Here is a 23,924-nt window from a genome sequence, read left to right as displayed (position 1 = left end):
CGTGCACCCCAATACGCCACCGCATAGACTGCGCATCCGGCGACTGACAAGGGTTTTGGTGGAGGGGCTGAGAATCGAACCCATGACCATTCGCTTGAAAGGCGAACGTGTAGCCAACTACGTTACGGGACCCCCAAAGAACTGTATTAAAATTCGGCATCCGTTTATTGGGTGTAGAGCAGTATTCTGTGGGAAAGCCCATCTCGGAATGCATCTCGCAGTGAACAGCAAACAGATGGTCCACATTCTCAGAACACATTTCTTTGAACTTGTTTTGCAAAATCATGAAGTTTGACACGTCAGAATTGAGGGCTCAAAATCGATAAAAATTAGCCCCTTTCCCTAGGGAATCAGGTTTTCAGTAAGCTCCGGAATGTGACCAGATGAACCAAAAACTCTCAGAACGCGAGACCTAGCTAACACTGAAAATGTACAAGACAGGCAAAAAACAGCATTGTCAACTGCCCTCAGTACATCCTTAGTTTGAATGCCGACAAGAACAGTTATTTCGGGTAGGAAACGCAAGATATGCAGCTGCTGAAAACCCGGGAAGTCCGATGGCAGAGGAAATTGTTTACGAAACTAGTATGTTCCCAGATAAGTTCCAGTCCGACAGCTGTTTAAGCACTAACAGAGTCCAGGTGCGGTTAAAAGCCTTCGCTATATTTAGGGAAACCAGACCAACGCGTTACTTTTCGACAAATTCATTATGGTGTACATCTGCTAGCTCAAAAAGTAATGAGTTGGTCCCATACCCACCCCGCGTGTTGATGTAAGCCAAATCTTCTATCGGCTTCAAGTTTTTCGCGCAGCCTACGATTCTCTAACCTCTCGACGACCTTTGATAAATACAAGGTTGGCGGATCGGTAGTCAGCTACGTCACAGGAAAAAAAAACAGGCTCTGGGGATCGGTATAATGTGGCTGAGTCATCACTAGTCGGGAGAAACTTGACTGGACTAGAGAGAAAAAAACCTCCATCGAAGCCTTGTAACAGCGGGAGCGGCTCCACAACCTGTGACAATTTTCCGTTCAAAATCCTTGTAAAAACTGAGATGAACTTCCTGTGGAAATTCTGAAGAATTTTCCGTTGAAATCCAAAGAACTTCTGGTTGAAATAAACATTTTGAACCGAGAAGGGCCGTTTGGCAGAAAGCCATTTGGCCTTTGACTGAAAAATTAGTTTATCCGAATAGGCCATTTAGCCGAAAATGCCGTTTGTCCAAATGGATGATTGGCAGGAAGGACATTTTCGAGTCGAATGGTTCTTCCTAACAAAACCTTTTCTACCAAACGGCATTTTCAACCAAATTATCTATTCGGTCAAACGAAATTTTCGGACAAACGACCATTTCAACCAAACATTTCTTTTGGCCAATATACCTGCTTGGTCGAATGTCCCCCACTTTTGGTCTAACGACGGGAAGGGACATTTGGGCGGAGTCCACAAGGCCGAAAGGTGTTTGGCCAAATTTTTGCCGAAATGGACAAACAACCGCCAGACACGGAGCTCATTCCAGTTCGAGACAGCAGCACGTACGGACGTGTTTTTTTTGCTCGCGTATTTTTTCCAAGTGTTTTTTTTCTCGTTCGATTGCTGGTTACGTTTTCGCTTCGTCGCGTTGGCGTTATTTTCTTCCGGACCCATCATGGGAGACTCGGTGGCCGATTCGGTCGCTGGAAAAGTGCCTAAGCGCACTGCTCTTGGAGGCCGTTCTCGCCGTTGCCATTTGATGACGCCGGCAATCCACTGAAAAAGAGGAAGAAGCAGCAATCGCAGCTGCCACAGGTGCAACCGGAGCGGAAGCAGAAGTGCCCGCCAGCTGATCGCTAAAGGGCTGAAATGTACTTTTCGGCTCTGCAGCGAGGGCGTGAAAGTAATGCCGGCAAACAAGGATCATCATCAATCCGTCGTGGAGTTCTTAGAGGTCCACAAGTATGAGTACTACGTTCATGACCACCCCGGCCCGGCACGAAGCCGCTTAAGGCGTTGCTGCGAGGACTCCACGACATGATGCAAGAGGAGCTAAATATCGCGACCAGCTTTACCTGGTCCACCTGGAACACGGCTCCACCACGTGTAAGGACCTGAAGCTGGTCGGCGTTATAAACTACACCGTCGTTGACTGGGAGCGATATCGGCCAGTGCACCGCGACGTCACGCAGTGCACCAACTGCTTCAATTTCGGGCACAAGATGGAGGTTCTTCTTCTTCTTATTCTTCTTATTGGCATTACATCCCCACACTGGGACAGAGCCGCCTCGCAGCTTAGTGTTCATTAAGCACTTCCACAGTTATTAACTGCGAGGTTTCTAAGCCAAGTTACCATTTATGCATCCGTATATCATGAGGCTAGCACGATGATACTTTTATGCCCAGGGAAGTCGAGACAATTTCCAATCCGAAAATTGCCTAGACCTGCACCGGGAATCGAACCCAGCCACCCTCAGCATGATCTTGCTTTGTAGCCGCGCGTCTTACCGCACGGCTAAGGAGGGCCCCATAACACAAGATGGAGGTTGCTGATCCCAAATGCGCCAACTGTGGCGACAAACATCGGGCTACAACCAAGGACTGCCCAAAGCGGGCGGCGTTTTTGGAAATCAGGAAGAAGGCCTCCACCATTTCCCTGCCGAAAAAGAACCGAGTTCCTGCTCTCAACGAGGTGAACTTTCCGGCCATCCCCGGCGAGCGATACCAATTCTTCCACCTTTGCAGCCACACAAACGGCTGGCGGCTGCTGCAGCATCAGTTCAAGCTCCAATACCATCCACCAGCGAATGGCCCCCGCTTCCTCCCCCTGGATTCCATCGTCAGAATAATGAGCCCCTTACGGCCGAGGGCGACCCACCGCTCTACACATCGGAGCAGCTAGTTCCGATTTTCACCCAACTGGCAACGCGACTACTCGGTTGCAAAACTCGCTTCGACCAGATCTTCACCCTGGGCATGTTCGTCATTGAAAATGGCTGCTAGGGTGGATCTGGTCAATTAGAAATCGCTGAGCTCGATGATTTTGCTCTTTAGTGAGCAAGCGACTGAAGAGCAAAATCATCGAGCTCAGCGATTTCCTCCAGGAGAAGGAGATTGACGCGGCTTTCATCACCGAAACCCACCTGAAGCCCGAGGTAAGTGCAACAATTCCGGGTTTTAGGCTAGTGAGGTTGGATCGAACAAGCTGCAGAGGGGGAGGAGTGGCAATCGCATTGCGAAGCAACATCGCCTGCCGCCTGCTGCCGGACTTCAAGCTCAAACTCATCGAAGCCGTTGGAGTGGAAGTCACCACTTCCGTCGGAGTCGTCACTCTCATCGTGGCTTACTGTCCCAAACAAGATTAAGTCGACGATGGCACGTCGGCCGAACTACGAAGGGATATAGTTAAGCTCACTCGGCGTCCCCAACCGGAACGGAGTCGTCTGGTCCAACGACGAACTAGAGAGCCACTACACCATCCTGAGCCCTGACAGCCCTACCCGATTGACACGGTCCGGGGCCCATGCTACGCTCGATATCTACATCACGAACATGCACGATCACGTCTCCCAGCCGGTCGTCTTCCAAGAGCTTAGCTCGCACCACTATCCGGTGGTGGCGGAAGTTGGAACTTCAGTAAATCGGCACGAGCTAACAAGGCAAAACTATCATCGAGTGAACTTGCAGCGGTTCCAGTAGTGCGTCGACAACATTGTCGATTACGAGGTGCGTCCGGAGATGCCGCCAGCTGTGCGCTATTGAGGAGGCGATCTCGGTGGCCCGTGAGCAACATGTACCGACGGCTCGGCAGGTTAGCAACTCCTTAAACATCGATACACTCACCAAAGATTTGATTCGATTGCGGAATGTCACTCGCAGGCAGTTTCAGCGTACTGGACTGCCTGAGCTTAAGGCACGCTGCAATCGAATCACTAAAATTATGAAGGCCAGAATAGTGGACCTCAAAAATAACGACTTCTCGAGTAAGATCCGCACTCTCCCAGATTATGCTAAGCCGTTCAGGAAAATGGCCAAAATTCTAAAACCCAAGCCTCGGCCCATTCCACCTTTGATCCCACTAGACAATAATGGCTCTAAGGATCGCTTGATAACTCCTGCAGAGAAGGTCGCTGAAATAGGTCGTCACATTGTCAGCTCACATAATCTTGGGCAGAACATCGTCAGTCCACATGAAGCAGCCGTCAACGAGCATGCTAACAACATCCATTTGATTCCCAACTTCTCGGAGGAGTTGGAGATCTCAGCTGGCGAATTGACGGCCTATATCAAATCATCGAAGAACATGAAGGCCCCAGACTTCGATAGCATCCTGAATCTCGAGCTCAAACACATGAGTGCTCCGTTCTTTGAGCACCTCTCGATGATCTTTAATCAGTGTCTCCGGCTCAGCTACTTCCATCGTCCTGGAAGTCAGCGAAAGTCATCCCCATCCGGAAGCCTGAGAAGGATCCTCCCTCTCCAAAAAGGTATCGTCCCATCAGCCTCTCTAAGGATCGAAAAAGCTATTCATCACCAGTTACTTGAGTCTGCCGAAAATCTCAACATCTTACTCGAGGAACAGTTTGGTTTCTGACGCGGTCGGTCAACTGTACACCAACTAACTCGAGTTACCAACATCATCAGACGGAACAAGATTGTCTCAAAACATCCGCCATCCCGCGCAACACACATGCTGCGAACAGGTTTGTTTTACTCATATATGACCGAATTCAGTCTTATATGAATTACTGCAACCAAATCGATCTGAATTGTGTTGCTTGGGATGGCCTTTACTCGATGTCGAGAAGGCATTTGACAACAATGGCATGATGGCCTGGTGTACAAACTACAACGCTACAATCTTCCCAGCTACCTGGTGAAATCATCAACAATTACCTGTCGGCAAGGACATTCCGGGTCGCAATCAACGGAGCGAGTTCCAATGCGCACAACATCGTTGCAGGCGTCCCCAGGGCAGTATCATCGGGCCCTGCTTTTCAATCTGTTCACCTCCGACATGCTGGTAGAACCTCCAGAAGGCGGCATTCTGTCTCTGTTCGCAGATGACACTCTCCATCGTCTACAACGGTAGAGTAATCAGAGCGCTAGTGGCAAAACTCCAACAAGGCTTGACAGCCTTGGCAGAGTACCTCACCAGCTGGAAGATATGTATCAACGGGGTGAAGACCCAGGTCATCATCTTCCCGCACTCTAAATCCCTCAAACATGTTCCGCATGAGGACTGTAAAATCACCCTCAATGGTGCGATTGTGAAATGGGCCAATGAGGCTCACTACCCTGGCTTGACCTTCGACAAGCTTATTTTCGGCAACAGATTGACAAGACGATGTCAAAGTGTAACGTGTTATTGAAACTATTGTACCCTTTGATCAACCGTCGGTCGTCATGGTCTCTGAGAAATAAGCTTGTTTTCCACAAGCAAGTTATCCTCCCTGTGATTACGGCATGCCAGTCTGTGAGAGTTGTGTCAAAACCCACCATCCCAAACTGCAACGGGTACAAAACAAATTCCTGCGGATGATCCTCAACACTCTTCCCAGGACAAGAACATCCGAAGTCCACTGTCTGGCCGGGATAAAAACCTTACATGAACGCTTTGGTGAGTGTAAAGAAAAGTTTAGGGTCCGTTGCTTGCATTCGGATTAGGCTCCAATTAGGGCGCTAGTACGAATCTTGGTTATCAAATTTTTATTGTGAATATTAGTGTACATAGTAGTTAGGTTATCAAATTTTACAAACAAATCAATGCCTCCTAAAGGCTAAATTGCCAAACTATAAAACTTTTTAAATTCATAAACTAGAGTGAAACTATAAAAACATAAAACCAAAGCTGAAGGGCCAATCATCAAACACTTACCATGTTAAATTTTAAGAAAATATCTAAAAATAAACATGAATTTATTGAAAAAAACAACCGAAAATATCGTTCGGCCGAACTGGTTATTTGGTCGAAGAAGTCGTTCACCGAAATGATAATTTGGCCGTAAAGGCCGAAATGGTCGATTGACAGAAAAGCCACTATTCCGAAAATGTTATTTGGCCTGTTCAGCAAATTACATTTTCAGTCGTAGGACCTGTTCGGGCAAATGACATTTTCAGCCAAATTGCCTTTCCGTTAAACGACCAATGGCATTTTTGGCCAGATGATTTATTCGACCATACGACTTTTTGGATGTAATAACCGTTTCGTTCATTTCGGCTAAATTGAATTTGGGTAGGGGAGATAAGTATGAAATGTGCCGGTTGGGTGAAATGCGCCACCACGTTTTTTTTGGTTACTCACCAAAGTTTTGTCTCAAAGTCGTGAGTGTCTGAAGCCAATAAACATTTACAAGATGTTATTTTGGTAAAAGTTTTGGGGAGGCTCATCAAATTTATCCGGCAAAATATGTTGTAAAATTCATTGAAGAACTGTTAAAAGAATGTGCGGTGCAATGTCTCCGTCGGATCGCTATCGACTCACATTTTTAGCATTGTTTGACATTCTGGTTACGTGGCCAGCCCTCCAATTTTTACAATGTGAACGATGGAAGGTTTGTCACCATGGAATGCTGTCTTCCATCCAGCTTCTTTCTATTATACACGTAGTCTTCGACATATGGATGGCTTGTCTGGTCCATTTAGTTGCTCTGTTTAGCTTAGTTCGCAAACTTATGAATTATAATATCGATGTCGTCGGCGATATCTGCACATACCTTGTGAAAATAGTACCACTCGTATGAATCTCTGTGGGCTTATGCTGCGGTAAGATGCGCGGATACAAAACAAACCATGCCGAACGTGGCTGGATTTGATGCCCGATTCGGGTTTGAAATTACCCCAACGTCCTTGTACATAAATGTAAGTATCATCGTGTGGAAGAAGGTGCTTATTGTACTGTCAGTATGGGTCCCTCAAATTTTGGTCAAATGTGTTGGAGCCAAGCGATCGAAAATATGAATGTCAATGTTGTACGTATTATTTTTCCCACGCATACGCATATTGACAGACGTGCTGCATTTGTTAAAATCGCCAAGTTATACTCGACTTAACTTAAATATAAGACGATATAATTCAAACATTATTATGAAAAACAAATCAACTTTTGAATGAAATGATTATTGGTAAAAACTGTAGTCGATTATCATTAAGCTACGATTTACCCCCACATGTTGCTTAAATAATTTTTAATACCGAAACAAATCAAATTTTAAATCATAATAAAAACTCAAAGGTGCAGCCCAATCGGGTTGTACGCAAAGGTGACGTTGAACTACGTAGCTGTATGTAATGTACAGGTTTTCGACTTTTCTGTTCGATGAGACCAAAGCAAGCGTGTTTCAAGCCCAGGGTGAATCTGTTTTCGTTGTTTATCCTGCTCTTTTGAGGTTGAGTGAGATTTTAGACTAACATTTAAAAGGATGATAAAATATTTTTTCAAATAAATGAGAATGAATAACACTCAAGCGATCACATATCCAAATTATCAATTAATAAAAACTCGTAAGTAAGAATCGTTCGATAATTGTATCTTGATTCGAAGCATTATTGATGAATGCTACTTTTGAACTTTTTCCTACATAACACCAAAATACAATGCCAAACATTCGATTGAGCTTCATTGTTTACATTAAATTGGTATTAGATTAGTTTGGTATACATTCAAATAATAATTTTGTGTTGCAAGATTTGAAAAGTTATCGCCGATAACAACTCGCCTACTTTTCACACCTGCGAAGTTATCAAATGATAATTCCAAAAATCTGACTGATAGTGTACCGCTGCGCTGCCTTGGCCGCTGCTTGACAGTTTGAGAGTTTATTGATAATTATCATTCCTTCACGTGAGGAGTCGGACTTTGCATTTACTCCAGCAGACACCAAGAGCCGAAGAAAGATTACCAAAACGCATTTACTGCAGCAGCGAGAAAGATTTCGAGCCTCTACTGGCATCAATAGACGTAAGCGAGCAGCTGTTGTCAAACGACCCCATGCTGTACAGAGAAAACGCGTGTAAGTTAGCAGAAAAGAGTTAAAAGTCCTGTAAGTTGCATTAATTTGACGTCTATGCCGGTTTGAGGTTCCCAGTTAGCCTTGAGAACAAAGGCGCAGAATCCGGAGATGGGGTGATCGATTCTCGATCCGATCTAGGATGTTTCGGTGGAAACATTCTCACACCCTGGGCATAGTGTATCCGTTGTATTTACCACACAAGATACATACTAATGCTAGGAAAGCTTTTAATTCATAACTAAAGAAATACTAATAGATTACTAAGTTGAAAAGCAGGCCAAGTTCCAGTTGGAATGTAGTGCTATGGAAGAAGAAGCTTGCAATGCTCTTATGAGATTGACTGATTCACCGAAACCAATTCCTAAACTGTTAGCAAGTTTCAATACTAAATATTATCATACGTATATATTGTAATACACTGAGTCATTTTTATGCGGATGATATGGGCCACGTGAATTAAAACAAAGTTAAACCCAGCGTAAATTCCAGAGTATGTCTGAATGGACCGCAGAAATCCTGAAATTCGAGTAAAAAAATCGCATAAAAAGCGATTCGTGTAAAAACAACCGCGTAAAAACGACTTCAGTGTACATCGGGAATGAAGCGTTGACTCTCCCTTGATCGAATGGTCCAAGAAAATTGAAAATCCATCGAGAAATGGCTGAGATATTAACGATCAAAGTCTATCATATTTTCGTGACGTTTTTCGATTTTTTGCAATTTTAAAGTGTACCTTAATATAGAAAAGACAGACGTAGTTCTACGTCAAAAGTTTGTACCTCAGATTGGCTTCGAATTGCCCTAAATCAAATGTATGTGTACCAACAAATAACAATTGCAATATTTACACATTTGATAAAATGCCTGTAGCACTTGAAATTCATATTCGACTATAAACTCCGTTGAACAAGATCAACGATAGCCATAAACAAAATTTTATGTATTATTGAGTCACTTTCTAAAATATGTTTGTGTTGCCTACATTAAATTCAAGACATACAGTAAATCTTCTCCACACCTCGTGATAAATCTATGCTCCGCTGCACCCTCGGGCAGCGCTCCAACATGACAATTCTTCGCTTCAACTAGAAGGGACCTCTTTGACTATTGAATCTCGCTCACATACACCCATTTCTCACATGTGCACAGTCTGATACATACATCGTGCCAACTAGCAGCACCACTTTCACGGAAGCAGCAGCGACGACGATGGTGGCAATGGCAGCAGATATTGATTGGGGCGAAATTTATGATGTAACATAATAATTTTCCCTCGTTTCCTTTCTGCCAACGCCTTGATCTTGAGTTCGGTTCGAAGAACTGCCGCGAAACAGTGGGGTGTCATCGAATGCGTCCTTAGCTCGATTTTTTTTTTCGGGAGTTCATCAATATCAAAATTTAAAACAGTTGTAAAATATTTCAAAATCTTATCATTTTATGATGCAATAACAGAGATTGCTATTAGAATTGGGAAACAATAATGCAAAATCGCAATACATGGGTCCAAGCTGTAGGCACGAGCACTTCCATCGATGGATGGCTGGAGAACAAGGACCTACTTAGTGGATGGTGGTTCGTTCCTTTCCATATTTCTCGGTGCCGGCGTCGTCATCGGCCCACTTTTCGGTTTGGGTTTGGTCTCGGTCTTGGTCTTGGGCAACCCTGAAGTGTAGCTGGCTGGTCGGGCCCGGAATGCGCTACAATATCGTTTTATTTTCACTTAAATTTTCTTTCTCTGTTGCTGCTTATTTATTTCCTTTTTCCTTACGAGTGATTTTTATTCGCTTGAGAACGAGAAATTTCCAATCGTCGACAAGATGGTGAATCGCCCCTCCATATGGGAAGATGCGGTGGCATATGGGGAATGAACCAACTGTCGGGGGGAAAAAACGAATGGAGCAGGATTCGAGCGAGACCAATAAAAACATTAAACTTTCTTGTGCGATTCGAGATAGCATTAAATTACCGTGTACGCCATGTAGCGCTCTGTTTGCCGCCGTAGTTACGAGTATTCTCAAGTTGGGTCCTCCCCGACCGCTCGGCTTTGCTCGCTCGAAGGAAAATGTGTAAATTTATGCCACAGTTTTCAAATTCCTCACCGGTTACCGAAAGGTAAATACTGGGGAACTCGTAACGAATAAGAGATCCTACGTGCTTCTTCACTTCGTTTGCCTTGACTTTTGCCGAGCGCGCACGTTTCTTATTTGCACAATTGGAGTGCCTCTTGTTTTGGGCAGTAGATTTCGATTTCTAGTTTGGCAGGAGCTGAATAAGCTTGTTTCATTGTTAAATGGAAAACGATGGAAGTGGTGCTGAGCTTTGTCCATTGATTTTAGCTTATCAGGTGCAGGTGTTTCAGGGAGCGTAATTGCCAAAATTCAATTCAAGCCGATGCATTGGTAATTGGCTAGATAAAATGGCTTGTTTTGCATTTCTTAAAATTGGAAGTTAGGCAATTTCCGCAGGGCTATTTGATGATGAGTTTTCTTCATTTTATTAGTAATTTCCATTCGTAAAGAACAAGCTAACAAGCTGTGATTACATTAATAAATCGGATTAGTCAACATAATATCAAGAAAAGATTCAGTCTATCAACCTATTTCCCGCTTCAAACTTAACTTACTTACTTTACTTATGAGTCCTGTACATCCCGAGGGGTTCAAAGGGACGACCTGAAAGATATCCATCCTGAGCGATGTCCAGCTATCGCTTTAACATGTTCCCAAGTTAGATTTTGGTCGACTTCTTTGATTTCTTTATTAAGGCTTTGTCGCCATGAGCCTGTGGGTCTCCATCTGCTGCGATGTTCAACTGGGTACTATTCTAGTGCTTGTTTACAGATTTAGTTTCCGCCCCTATAAAAGGTGTTCTGAACGAATGTTACTGTTACAAGTCAATATCAGTCATTCATTATCGAGCTGCAATGAATTTTTTTTTAATTTCTTTATTTGAGTGATTTTTAAGTAAGGTACAAAGTTCACTTTGCTGCAATGAAAAATGAGCAAAATCCATTCATTTTCACTTAATTTTATCGATTTGCGATTCTTTCATCTCACCCGTAAGATTTTCGTTTAATCCATTAAGACAAAACAAACAACAATGAAGTGATGAACTTTGTCAAAAACTTAAAAATCACTCTAACAAAGCTTAAAAAAACATCGAGCGCCAACATCGACTCTGACCACAATCGGGTGATGGTTAAACTGCGCCCAAAACTATCCGTCATCAACAATGTTCGGTACCGACGACCGCCGCGGTACGACCTAGAGCGACTGAAGCCACCTGATGTCACCACTGCATACGCGCAGTAAAGATGGTCGAACCCGACGGGTTGGGGTCGGGTCCGGGTTTGGAAAATTAGAACAATGTCGGGTGGAAGCAGCACTACAAGGAACATTTAAATGTAGAGTACAGGCAGTGAAAGTCAAGGTAGCGGAGGAGATGATTACGCCAGTTCAGAGGACGATAGAAGCCAACCAGCCCCCACCTTGAAGGAAATTAAGGATGCCATCCAACAGCTGAAGACCAATAATGCAGTTGGTAAAGATAGTATCGGAGCTGAGCTCATTAAGGTCACTCCTGACGGAATCCAAGATTAAAAGTGCTCGCGTTTTCGGGGGCACACCACTCGATTCAGAGGCGGCGCACAATTGTCATTTTTGTTGATTTAGCTTTGCTGCGTCGCAGCATGCGTGAAATAATAAAAATGACAGTTGTGCGTTGCTTCCGTATCGAGTGGTGTGCCCCCGAAAACGCGAGCACTTTTAATCTTGGATTCCATCAGGAGTGACCTTAAGATGGAGCCGGAAAAGCTGGAACAACTGATAGTCAGAGTCTGGGAAACTGAACAGCTACCGGAGGAGTACACTCCAATTCGTTCGAATCGCGCGGGAACTAAGACAAGGTGATAAATTTTCGTGCCTATTGTTTAACATTGCACTAGAAGGTGTCATGCGGAGAGCCGGGGTACGTTTTTTCGTCAGATCCAGTCAATTTATTTGTTTGTTAACAAAGTAAATGCTAGTTGGCGGAACCGAGCGCGACAGGACCTGCCTGGGAAGCAGTGAGTTCGTCTACCTTGGATCCTTGCTAACGGTTGATAATAATGTTACTCGTGAAATACGAAGGCGCATTATCTGTGGAAGTCGGGCCTACTACGGGCCCCAGAAAAAAAACTGCGGTCAAAAAAGATTCACCACCGCACCAAATGTGTCATGTACAAAATGCCGGTAGTCCTCTACGGGCATGAAACATGGACAATGCTCGAGGACGACTTGCAAGCACTTAGGGGTGCTTAGGACCATCTTTGGCGAAGTGCAAGAAGATGGTGTGTGGCGGCGAAGAATGTAACTTTGAATGTAACAGAAGCCCATCTCTACGGCGAACCCAGTATCCAAAAGGTAGCTAAATCAGGAAGGGTACGGATGAAATATAGAAAGTTTGAAAATGAATCTTTCGTTGGTTACAAACATTCTTGCGCTATTACCGAGTTCATCGTTGCGATCCAAAACTAGGTCCGATTTATTTATAGAAAAATCGCCTTTCCAAATATTAACAATCACCAAATGCAGGTCCTGAACATAATAGATTTTCGAATCCTGATGCGCCTTTAAAATCACTAACAACCACCAAATGATTATCTGAATCTTGCCGGCAATGGCACTAGATGATTTAACACAATTTTCAGATAACTAACTATTGTAATTCGTTACTCATGCAAATATTTTGTGCACTCATAATGAATAACAAAGGGGCGCCGTGAATGGGCTTACTTTATTAGATACAAGAAAGTCGCGTTTCCACGCGCGCGAGCCCCTTTTGATCATGAAAATTAAATCTCAACTTGGCAACTTGTTACAGCCCGAGTAGTACACTTGTCACATATCAGTCACTGTGACTCATATGCGAACAAATCCAGTCATTGGAGTTGCTGCAATCAAATCAATCTGAACTTTGCTACTAGGGAGTGTTGCTGCAAATCATCGTGTAACCGTCGTCTGCATCAGTAGCACTTAAATCAAAATAAATGTTTGCGCAAGATTCAGGTAATCGTTTGGTTTCTGTTAGTGGTTGTAAAAGCGCATCAAGAAGTATAGAGTAGATGGGTTCTTGTCAGGACGACCATAATAAACGGAAAAGAACTGGTTTGAGACGAATTTGATCCCGTCGTTGGTAGCGGTGATGAGCATCGGGGTTATTTTCGGCAGATTTTTTTTTGCCACCGTAGCGCCTGTAACCATTTAGCGGAAGAATGTGTCAAAAATCAGACATTCGGTTGTTGTTAGTGTTTGGAAAGGCGCATTATTGAAAATAAGGTTTGTTTGTGACAAAATCTGGAACTCACACTACACTACGTAGTCCTACGTCACATTTGCGTACAACCCGATATGGCTGCACCTTTGAGTTTTTATGTTTTTATTTGCTGATAAATTTTTTTATTTAATTTAATTTATTGAACACCGTCTTCAATTTATTCATGACACGAACTGATTGATTTAATTGATTTAATCCTATTTTAAAAAACTAATTTACTAATATTGAAGTAAAACCCCAGCTTTATCCACTTTAGCAGTGATTATGCCTTTCTCGGGCACTATAAAATATATTGAAACAATCGCATTAGGAAGGACAAAACAGCTCTTTAGGAGAATAGATCATATTTTTTCGACCATTTTGCATGTTTTGCATTGATTTAAATGCATTGCTACCAACTTTGAATTTTTTTTTCGATTTTGAATTTTTTTCCCAAGGCACAATAGGACAGCCCCATATAAAGGTGTGGCCAAAACTACCAAAAGGCCAATTTTCAATTTGGGCGAATAAAATGTGATGAATACACAGCTTAAAACCTATATTTCTATAATCAGGACGGTTTTTATTTTTTAGATTTTTTAGAGAGGGGTATGGGGCGTTAAAACTAGTCCCTCCTAGAAATTATATTTTTACGTTTTTTGGGAAAACGGACAGCTTTGCAATGTTTTCGTCTCAAAAGTGACATATTTATATATCGATACAAAGCTCTTAAACAGATCTATGCAGTAGGATTGATAATGTAATAATAGCTTCGTCCAGAATTTAGTTTTTAGTTTTAGTTTTAGCATATTTTACGCAATAATTAACGAACAAAACAGTTTGATACCCTGCAATACCCCGCAGTAAATGATGCACTATTGAACTCCATTTTTCCCTATTAAAAGAGGCTGGATTGGACTATGGGCTCAAAACATTTTCTTATAATGTACGAGAAAGACAACATTACCGCTAGAGGGGTTAATCAGGTGTTCTAGTAAACTTCGTATTTTTCAATTTTAATATGAGATACTCAATAATGCCACTTTAATTTAATTTGGTGACGAACACAATTTATATAACATTTTAAAGGGAGGGTTGCGCATAATTCAAGAAAAATCAGTGAAAAGGAAGTTGTTCAAAATTTACAATTACTTTACAATTACTACATTAAAGGAGCGAATTGTAGATTTAACCATAATGTGTCATAACGTAATGGATGAATAGTATGTTGAATAAATCCTTGCCACAATATCTTTTATAATTATGAAAGAAATCTTAATGAATATCGATTAAATGAAATCCTTTTTTGTTGATGTCACGATATGACGCTTATTGAACCTGTTCTACCTTCCTTTATTGGTTTAATAAGTTCTACTCAGTAAATTTTCAACACCAGAAGCTGATAGTGCGTTTTTGATCATTTTAGGAAATCTGTGCTGCGTCTATTTGTCTGTGACACGAATATACAGTTTATATGACCATTTATCCAGCATCAAACTGGCTTATTGTAAGCCAAAAATAACCGAATTCCGTTGGTTTTGTAGAATATGATAAAAATCGATACTATGCCGAAAATTGGTCCCATACCCCATTGAAGGTTCAGAAAAAATATTTTTCTTTTCTATCTATGTTTTTATGATGAATATCACTGATTATTGCAGGATTCATATTTTTTGCAAAATTACCTCCTTTTTTCCTATTGTGCAAAGGGCGAAAAATAAGCATAAATCTATCCAGATATACGTTTTGACCTCAGCAGTAAGGTCGTCTTCAGTGTCTCGTACTTGACTCGACTTTTTGACCGTAATGGGTACGGTGGCCAAGGATCCATAGCAGTTAGCGAATTATGGTTAACGAGACGGTGCATGAAATCGACATCGGCATGTAACGACAGTTGATATTGCATGTTATGACGTCGAATATAAACATTATTTGAAGCATCGCGATCGCCCGACGGTCCTCCAACGGTCGCAAGTCAATTAAAGCACAACAAGCAAGATTTTTTGTATTGATAAAGGTTGGCTGGATCGCTCTATGGTAAGCGGCGCACAGCGTAGTTGATGAAGCGTTTCTGGATTCTCTCGATGCGGTCATTTATTGATTCTACCCTGATTTCTTTATTGACCATTTCCTAATTTGTAAAGGAAAACTTTGAGTATTTCAGGTGGAGTTTTCATTTTAGTCGTACAATTATGACAGCAAAACAAAAACTTGTCGGTAGAACAAAGTAGAAAAAATTCAAAGCTCCACAACGGTAGACTCTTCTACACGCATACATTTTCTTGCTAATCGATTATATAATTCTGAGATTCAGGAAACTGTTCCGTTTTCCATATCACTGATTATATTCAAAATAAAGAAATACGTCGAATATTTTGCTAGCATGCGTGCTCATTGGTCACTGCTGAAAAAAAAATACTAAAATAAGAAATAAATCAAATCTTTCTCAATATATTGTTTTTAATGGCATGAACATGTGAGCTATAAGATTAAGTGCCGAACAGTTCCCTTAATTGAGTGTTTAGCTACCATAAATTTTTTGTCTCGGATCAAAATTATTTTTAATTCAGCCCTGGCTTTGTGATCTTGAAAATAATTTTAAAAAGATCAAAAACACATGACAGATGTACCCGTATTTTCTTTCTTCTTCCATGTTCTTTCTTTCTTCATGCTTTTTCCTACTCGATTTTATCATTTATTTTCTTTCTTTTCTTTTTTTTTCTCGTTTTCTTCCTTCTCTGTTTTTTTCTTTTTCTTGCATCCTTCTCCTTTCTTACTTCTCCGTTTTCTTGTCTTTTTCCTCCTCGATTTTTTTTGTTCCTCCTTATCTCTGCTTTTTCTGCTCTCTTTTTTCCTTTTTCCTCCTTCCTTATTTATTCTCCCCTTTCTTTCATTTCTCTACTTCATTCCTCCTTATTCCCTTTTCATGCTCTTTGTATCTCTCTTCTTTTTCTTCTTTATTTTTCTTTCTACTTCTTTTTGCTTTCTGCCCTGCTCCTGTTTTTTTAAAACATAATTTTTATGTTTTTTCCTTCATTTTTCTTCTGACGTGAGCCTTTTTTACTTACTACGCTTTCATTTACACTCAACTACTGGTTTCCTTGGAAACATTTATTTATGGCTAAGAACATTGATACCAAATTTGGTTGCAATCGTTCAGAAGGATCAGAAATTCTACTGAATTGTCTGATTATAATCAATACACCTCCTACCACATCCTTCTTCATTTTTGATGCTATCACCCATTCTATAATCGTTTACTTAGGATAAAGAATATATGTACCAACTTTGATTCAAATCGGTCAATGGGGTTTGAAGGTAGACAGAATTATTTGTTATATAAACACTAACCCTCTTCATTAGGCCTTCCTTGGTCATGCGGTAAATTGCGTGATTTCAAAGCAAGAGCATGCTGATGGTGGCTCGGTTCGATCCCGGTCTGGTATAGGATATTTGCTTCCATGGACATAAAAGTATCATCGTGTTAGCCTCACGATATACAAATGCAAAACATTGGCTTAAATTGGTTGGGAGGGGGTTGCTGGGTGGTGCGCTTAGCCCTACCTAGAAAGAAATAAGCTCCCCTCCTAAGATTTGAAAAGTTAGTTAGCAGGGATATTAATTTTCAACATAGTAGTAAGTAAATTAATAAATGAATTACTGAAAAGTTTGAGACAAATAGGTTATCTCCCATATTCATTCTATCACAATGAAATGAGTTGAAGGCAAATGAACTTGTTTCTCATTTCTGAGAAAGATTCCTGCGTGCTAGTGAAATTGCACTTGTTTTAATTATGGGGTTCTTTCACAAATTACCTGACGCCAAATTTGATGATTTTGGACCCATTCCCTCTCCCACGTGACACTTTTTGTATGGAAGGTTCAATTTTCTTATGGATCGTTACGCTCGGTCTGATCCCCTCCCTGCTCCTACAGCGTTACGTTATTTGTGGAAGGCCCCTTTGAAAAGGCAATATATGATTCTCACTTTACTTTTCAAAAGGACCTAAGTAACATTTTTTTCATGAATTAAGAACTGGTTATTTGGTCGAAAAGTCGTTTACGAATGATACTTTGCCGAGAAGGCCGAAGTGGTCGATTTAAAAAGCCACGATCTGAAATGTTATCGGCCCGTTCAGCAAATTACGTAGGACCTGGTTCGGGCAATGACATTTTCAGCCAAATTCCTTTCCGTTAAACAACCAATGGCATTTTGGCCAGATGATTTATTCGACCATTTTCGATGTAATAACCGTTTCTTTCATTCTGGCTCAAATTAAATTTGGTAGGGAGATAAGTATGAAAGTGCCGGTTGGGTGAAATGCGCACCACGTTTTTTTGGTTACTCACCCAAGTTTTGTCTCAAATTGTGAGTGTCTCGGGGCTAATAAACATTTACAAGATGTTATTTGGTAAAAGTTTTGGGAGGTCATCAAATTTTTCCGGCAAAATATGTTTAAAATCATTAAAGAACTGTTAAAAAGAATGGGTAGCAAATGTCTCCGTCGGATCGAAAAATGAATGAAGAAAGTGTCAATGTTGTATATTTTTCCACGCATCGGCATATTACAGACGTGCTCCATTAAAATGCCAAGTTAAGTCGAGTACATAAAATATAAGACGTTATAATTCAAACATTATTATGAAAACAAATCACACCTTTGAATGAAATGAACTGCAGTCGATTATCACTGATTTACCCCTTCATGTTGTTAAATAATTTTACCGAAATAAATCAAATTTTAAATCATAATAAAACTCAAGGTAGCCCAATCGGGTTGTACGCAAAGGTGATGTTGAACTACGTAGCTGTATGTAATGTACAGGTTTTCGACTTTTCTGTTCGATGAGACCAAAGCGCGTGTTTCGCCCAGGTGAATCTGTTTTCGTTGTTTATCCTGCTCTCTGAGGTTGAGTGAGATTTTAGACAATATTTAAAAGGATGATAAAATATTTTTTTCAAATAAATGGAGAATAATACTCAAGCGATCACATATCCAAATTATCAATTAATAAAACTCGAAGTAAGAATCGTTCGATAATTGTATCTTGATTCGAAGCGCATTATTGATGAACGCTACTTTTGAACTTTTTCCCCTACATAACACCAAATACAATGCCAAAATATCTGATTGAGTTTCATTGTTTACATTTGTTTACAAATTGGTATTAGATTAGTTTACACATTCAAATAATAATTTTGTGTTGCAAGATTTGAAGTTATCGCCGATAACTCTCTCACTTTTCACACCTCGAAGTTATCAAATGATAATCATAATCTGATCGATAGTGTACCGCTGTGCTCTCTGGCCGCTGCTTGACAGTTTGAGTTTATTGATACTTATCATTCCTTCACGTGAGGAGTCGGACTTTGCATTTACTCCAGCAGACACCAAGAGCCGAAGAAAGATTACCAAACGCATTTACTGCAGCAGCGAGAAAGATTCCTGGAGCCTCTACTGGCATCATAGACGTAAGCGAGCAGCGTTGTCAAACGACCATGCTGTACAAGAGAAAACGCGTGCAAGTGTTAGCAGAAACGAGTTAAAAGTCCTGTAAGTTGCATTAATGACGTCTATGCTGGCTTGAGGTTCCCAGTTAGCCTGAGAACAAAGGCGCAGAACTGAGATGGCGAGATGATTCGATCCGATCTCAAGATGCTTCGTGGAAGACCACACCCTGGCATAGTGTCCGTTGCATTTACTCACAAGATACATACTGATGCAGGAAAGCTTTAATTAATAACTAAAGAAATACTTAATAGATTACTAAGTTGAAAAGCAGAAGCCAAGTTCCAGTTGAATGTAGTGCTATGAAGAAGAAGCTTGCAATGCACCTATGAGATTGACTGATTCACCGAAACCAATTCCTAAATGTTAACAAGTTTCAATACTCAAATATTATCATAGTATATTGTAATACACTGGAGTCATTTTTATGCGGATGATAGGGCCACGTGAATTAAAACAGAACCCAGCGTAAATCTAGAGTATGTCTGAATGGACCGCAGAAATCCTGAAATTGAGTAAAAAAAATCGCATAAAAAGCGATTCTGTGTAAAAAACAACTGCGTAAAAAACGACTTCAGTGTACATCGGGAATGAAGCGTTGACTCTCCTTGATCGAATGGTCCAAGAAAATTGAAAATCCATCGAGAAATGGCTTGAGATATTAAGATCAAAGTCTATCTATTTTCGTGAGTTTTTCGCTTTTTTGCAATTTTAAAGTGTACCCTAATATAGAAAAGAAGACGTAGTTCTACGTCAAAAAGTTTGTACCTCAGATTGACTTGAATTGCCCTAAATCAAATGTATGTGTACCAACAAAACAATTGCAAATTTACATTTGATAAAATGCCTGTAGCACTGAAATTCATATTCGATCTAAACCTGTTGGAATAAGATCAACGATAGCCATAAACAAAATTTTATGTATTATTGAGTCACTTTCTAAAATATGTTTAAGGCTACATTAAATTCAAGACATACAGTAACCTTCTCCACCTCGTGATAAATTATGCTCCGCTGCACCTCGGCAGGCTCCAACATGACAATTCTTCGCTTCAACTAGAAGGGACCTCTTTGATATTGAATCTCGCTCATACACCCATTTCTCACATGCACGGTCATACATACATCGTGCCAACTAGCAGCGCACCACTTTCACGGAAGCAGCAGCAGGACGACGACGGGGCAATGGCAGCAGATATTGATTGGGAGCGAAATTTATGATGACATAATAATTTTCCCTCGTTTTCTGCCAACGCCTTGATCTTGAGTTTGTTCTGAAGAACTGCGAAACAGTGGGTGTCATCGAATGCGTCCTTAGCTGATTTTTTTTCGGAGTTCATCAATCAAAATTTAAAACAGTTGTAAAATATTTCAAAATCTATCATTTTATGATGCAATAACAGAGATTGCTATTAGAATTGGGAAACAATAACGCAAAATCGCAATAATGGGTCCAAGCTGTAGGCACAAGCACTTCCATCGATGGATGGCTGGAGAACAAGGACCTACTTAGTGGATGGTGGTTCGTTCTTTCCATATTTCTCGTGCCGGCGTCGTCATCGGCCCACTTTTCGGTTTGGTTTGGTCTCGGTCTTGGTCTTGGGCAACCCTGAAGTGTAGCTTGGTCGGGCCTGAATGTGCTACAATATCGTTTTATTTTCACTTATAATTCTTTCTCTGTTGCTGCTTATTTATTTCTTCCATGAGTGATTTTTATTCGCTTGAGAACGAGAAATTTCAATCGTCGACAAGATGGTGAATCGCCCCTCCATATGGGAAGATGCTGGCATATGGGGAATGAACCAACTGTCGGGGGAAAATGAACGAATGGAGCAGGATTCGAGCGAGACCAATAAAAACATTAAACTTTCTTGTGCGATTCGAGATAGCATTAAATTACCAAGTACGCCATGTAGCGCTCTGTTTGCGCCGTAGTTGCGAGTATTCCTCGTTGGTATCCCGACCGCTCGGCTTTGCTCGCTCGAAGAAAATTGTAAATTGCTGTTTCAAATTCCTCACCGGTTACCGAAAGGTAAATACTGGGGAACCTGTAACGAATAAGAGATCCCACGCTTCTTCACTCTGTTTGTTTTGACTTTTGCCGACGCGCACGTTTTATTTTGCACAGGAGTGCCTCTTGTTTTGGGTCAGTAGATTTCGATTTCTAGTTTGGCAGGAGCTGAATGTTGTTTCATTGTTAAATGGAAACGATGAAGTGGTGTGAGCTTTGTCCATTGATTTTAGCTTATCAGGTGCAGGTGTTCGGAGCGTAATTGCAAAATTCAATTCAGCCGATGCATTGGTAATTGGCTGATAAAATGGTTTGTTTTGATTTCTTAAATTGGAAGTAGGCATTTCACAGGGCTATCGATGATGAGTTTTCTCATTTTATTAGTAATTGACTGTAAAAAAACAAGCTAACAAGCTGTGATTACATTAATAAATCGGATTAGTCAACATAATATCAAGAAAAGATCAGTCTATTTCCGCTTCCAACTTAACTTCTACTTATTTACTTATGAGTCCTGTACATCCTGAGGGGTCAAAGGGACGACCTAAGATATCCATCCCAGCGATGTCCAGCTATCGCTTTAAACATGTTCCAAGTTAGATTTTGGTCGACTTCTTGATTTCTTTTATTAAGCTTTGTCGCCGAGCCTGTGGGTCTCCATCTGCTGCGATGTTCAGCTGGTACCATTCTTCAGTTTTGTTTACAGATTTAGTTTCCGCTCCTCATAAATGGTGTTCTGAACGAATGTTACTGTTATGTAAGTCAATATCAGTCATTCATTATCGAGCTGCAATGAATTTTTTATTTTATTTGAGTGATTTTTTTAGCAAGGCAAGTTCACTTTGCTGCAATGAAAAAAATGAGCAAATAACCTTCATTTTCACTTAATTTTAACGATTTGCGATTCTTTCATCTTCACCCATAAGATTTTCGTTTAATCCATTAAGACAAACAAACAACAATGAAGGATGAACTTTGTCAAAACTTAAAAATCCACTCTAACAAAGCTTAAAAAACATCGAGCGCTAACATCGACTCTGACCACAATCGGATGGTTAAACTCGCGCCAAAACAATCCGTCATCAATAATGTTCGGTACTGACGACCGCTGCGGACGACCAGAGCGACTGAAGCACACCTGATGTCACCACTGCATACGGAGAAGATGGTTTCGGTTTTCAAACCCGAAACCCGACCCGAACCTGAAATCCGACCGAACCTCGAACGGTTAGGTGGGTCCGGTTGAAAAATTAGAAAATGTCGGGTGGAAGCAGCACCACAGAACATTTAAATGTCGCAAGAGTAAGGCAGTGAAATTCAAGGTAGGGAGGAGATGATTACGCTAGTTCAGAGGACGACAGCCAACCAGCCCCTCGAAGGAAATTAGCGATGCCATCCAACAGCCAAGACCATAATGCAGTTGATAGTATCGAGTTGAAATATTATCACTTCCTGACGGAATTCAAGTAAACAGGTTGGGCACACCACTCGATTCAGAGGCGGCGCACCTGCATTTTGTTGATTTGCTTTGCTGCGTCGCAGCATGCGTGAAATAATAAAAATGACAGTGTGCGTTCCTGTATCGAGTGGTGTGCCCTCGAAAACGCGAGCACTTCTAATCTTGGATCCATCAGAGTGACCTTAGATGAGCCGGAAAAGCTGGAACAACTGATAGTCAGAGTCTGGAACTACCGAGGAGTACACCCAATTCGTTTGAATCGCGGGAACCAAGACAAGGTGATAAATTTTCAGTCTATAGTTTAACATTGTGTTAGAAGGTGTCTGCTGGAGAGCGAGTAGTATTGTTCCAGATCCATCAATTTATTTGTTTGTTAACAAAGTAAATGTAGTTAGGAACCGAGCGCGACAGGACCTCGCCTGGAAGCAGGATTCGTTCACCTTGATCCTTAACGGTCTGATAATAATGTTATCGTGAAATACGAAGGCGCATTATTCGTGGAAGTCAGCTACGGGCCCCAGAAAAACTGCGGTCAAAAAAGATTACCACCGCACCAAATGTGTCTGTACAAAATGTGATAAGAACGGTAGTCCTCACGGACATGAAACATGGACAATGCTCGTGGAGGACTTGCAGGCACTTCGAGTATTCGAGACGGGGTGCAGGACCATCTTTGGCGGTGTGCAAGAAGACGGTGTGGCGGCGAAGAATGTAACTTTGAATGTACAGAAGCCCATCTCTAAGCGAACCTAGTATCCAAAAGGTAGCTAAATCAGGATGGGTACGGATGAAATAGAAAGTTTGAAATGAATCTTTCGTTGGTTTCAAACATTCTCTGCGCCATTACCGACTTCATCGTTGCGATCAAAACTAGGTCCGATTTATTTATTAGAAAAATGCCTTCCAAATATTAACAATCACCAAATGCAGGTCCTGAAAATAATAGATTTTAGAATCCTGATGCGCTTTAAAATCACTAACAACACCAAATGATTATCTGAATCTTGTGTCAATGGCAAAGATGATTAACACATCAGATAACTAACTATTGTAATTCGTTACTCATGCAAATATTTGAATGCACTCATAATGAATAAATAAAGGGGTGAATGGCGCTACTTTATTAGACAAGAAAGTCGCGTTTCCACGCGCGAGCCCTTTGATCATGAAATTAAATCTCAATCTGGCAATTCTGTTACAGCCCGAGTAGTACATTTGTCACATATCAGTCACTGTGACTCATGGCGAACAAATCCAGTCATTGGAGTTGCTGCAATCAAATCAATCTGAATCCTCTACATTAGGGACCGTTGTTGTAAATCATCAAACTCCGTCTGCATCAGTAGCACTATAACTCAAATGTTTGCGCAAGATTCAGGTAATCGTTTGGTTTTGTTAGTGGTTGTAAAAGCGCATCAAGAAGTATATAAAGTAGATGGGTTCTGCATGGACGACTATATAAACGGAAGAGAGCTGGTTTGAGACGAATCTGATCCCGTCGTTGGTAGCGGTGATGACATCAGTTATTTTGGCAGATTTTTTGCCACGTAGCCTGTAAACATTTAGGGAAGAATGCCGAAAATCAGCAATCGGTTGTTGTTAGGTTTTGGAAGGCGCATTATTGAAATAAGGTTTGTTTGTGACAAAATCTGAACTCACACTACACT

The 23,924-nt window shown here is 41.3% G+C and overlaps 1 long non-coding RNA gene across 1 annotated transcript in view; it reads left to right on the top strand.

Moving 5' to 3' along the window:
- The window catches only part of LOC134215761 (uncharacterized), a 490,502-nt gene that overhangs the window by 69,109 nt on the left and 397,469 nt on the right, over positions 1 to 23,924 (top strand). The window lies entirely within an intron of this gene.

Source organism: Armigeres subalbatus, chromosome 2 (genome assembly GCF_024139115.2).
Source record: "Armigeres subalbatus isolate Guangzhou_Male chromosome 2, GZ_Asu_2, whole genome shotgun sequence".
NCBI lineage: Eukaryota > Metazoa > Arthropoda > Insecta > Diptera > Culicidae > Armigeres > Armigeres subalbatus.
This window is presented reverse-complemented; position numbering and strand designations above follow the sequence as displayed.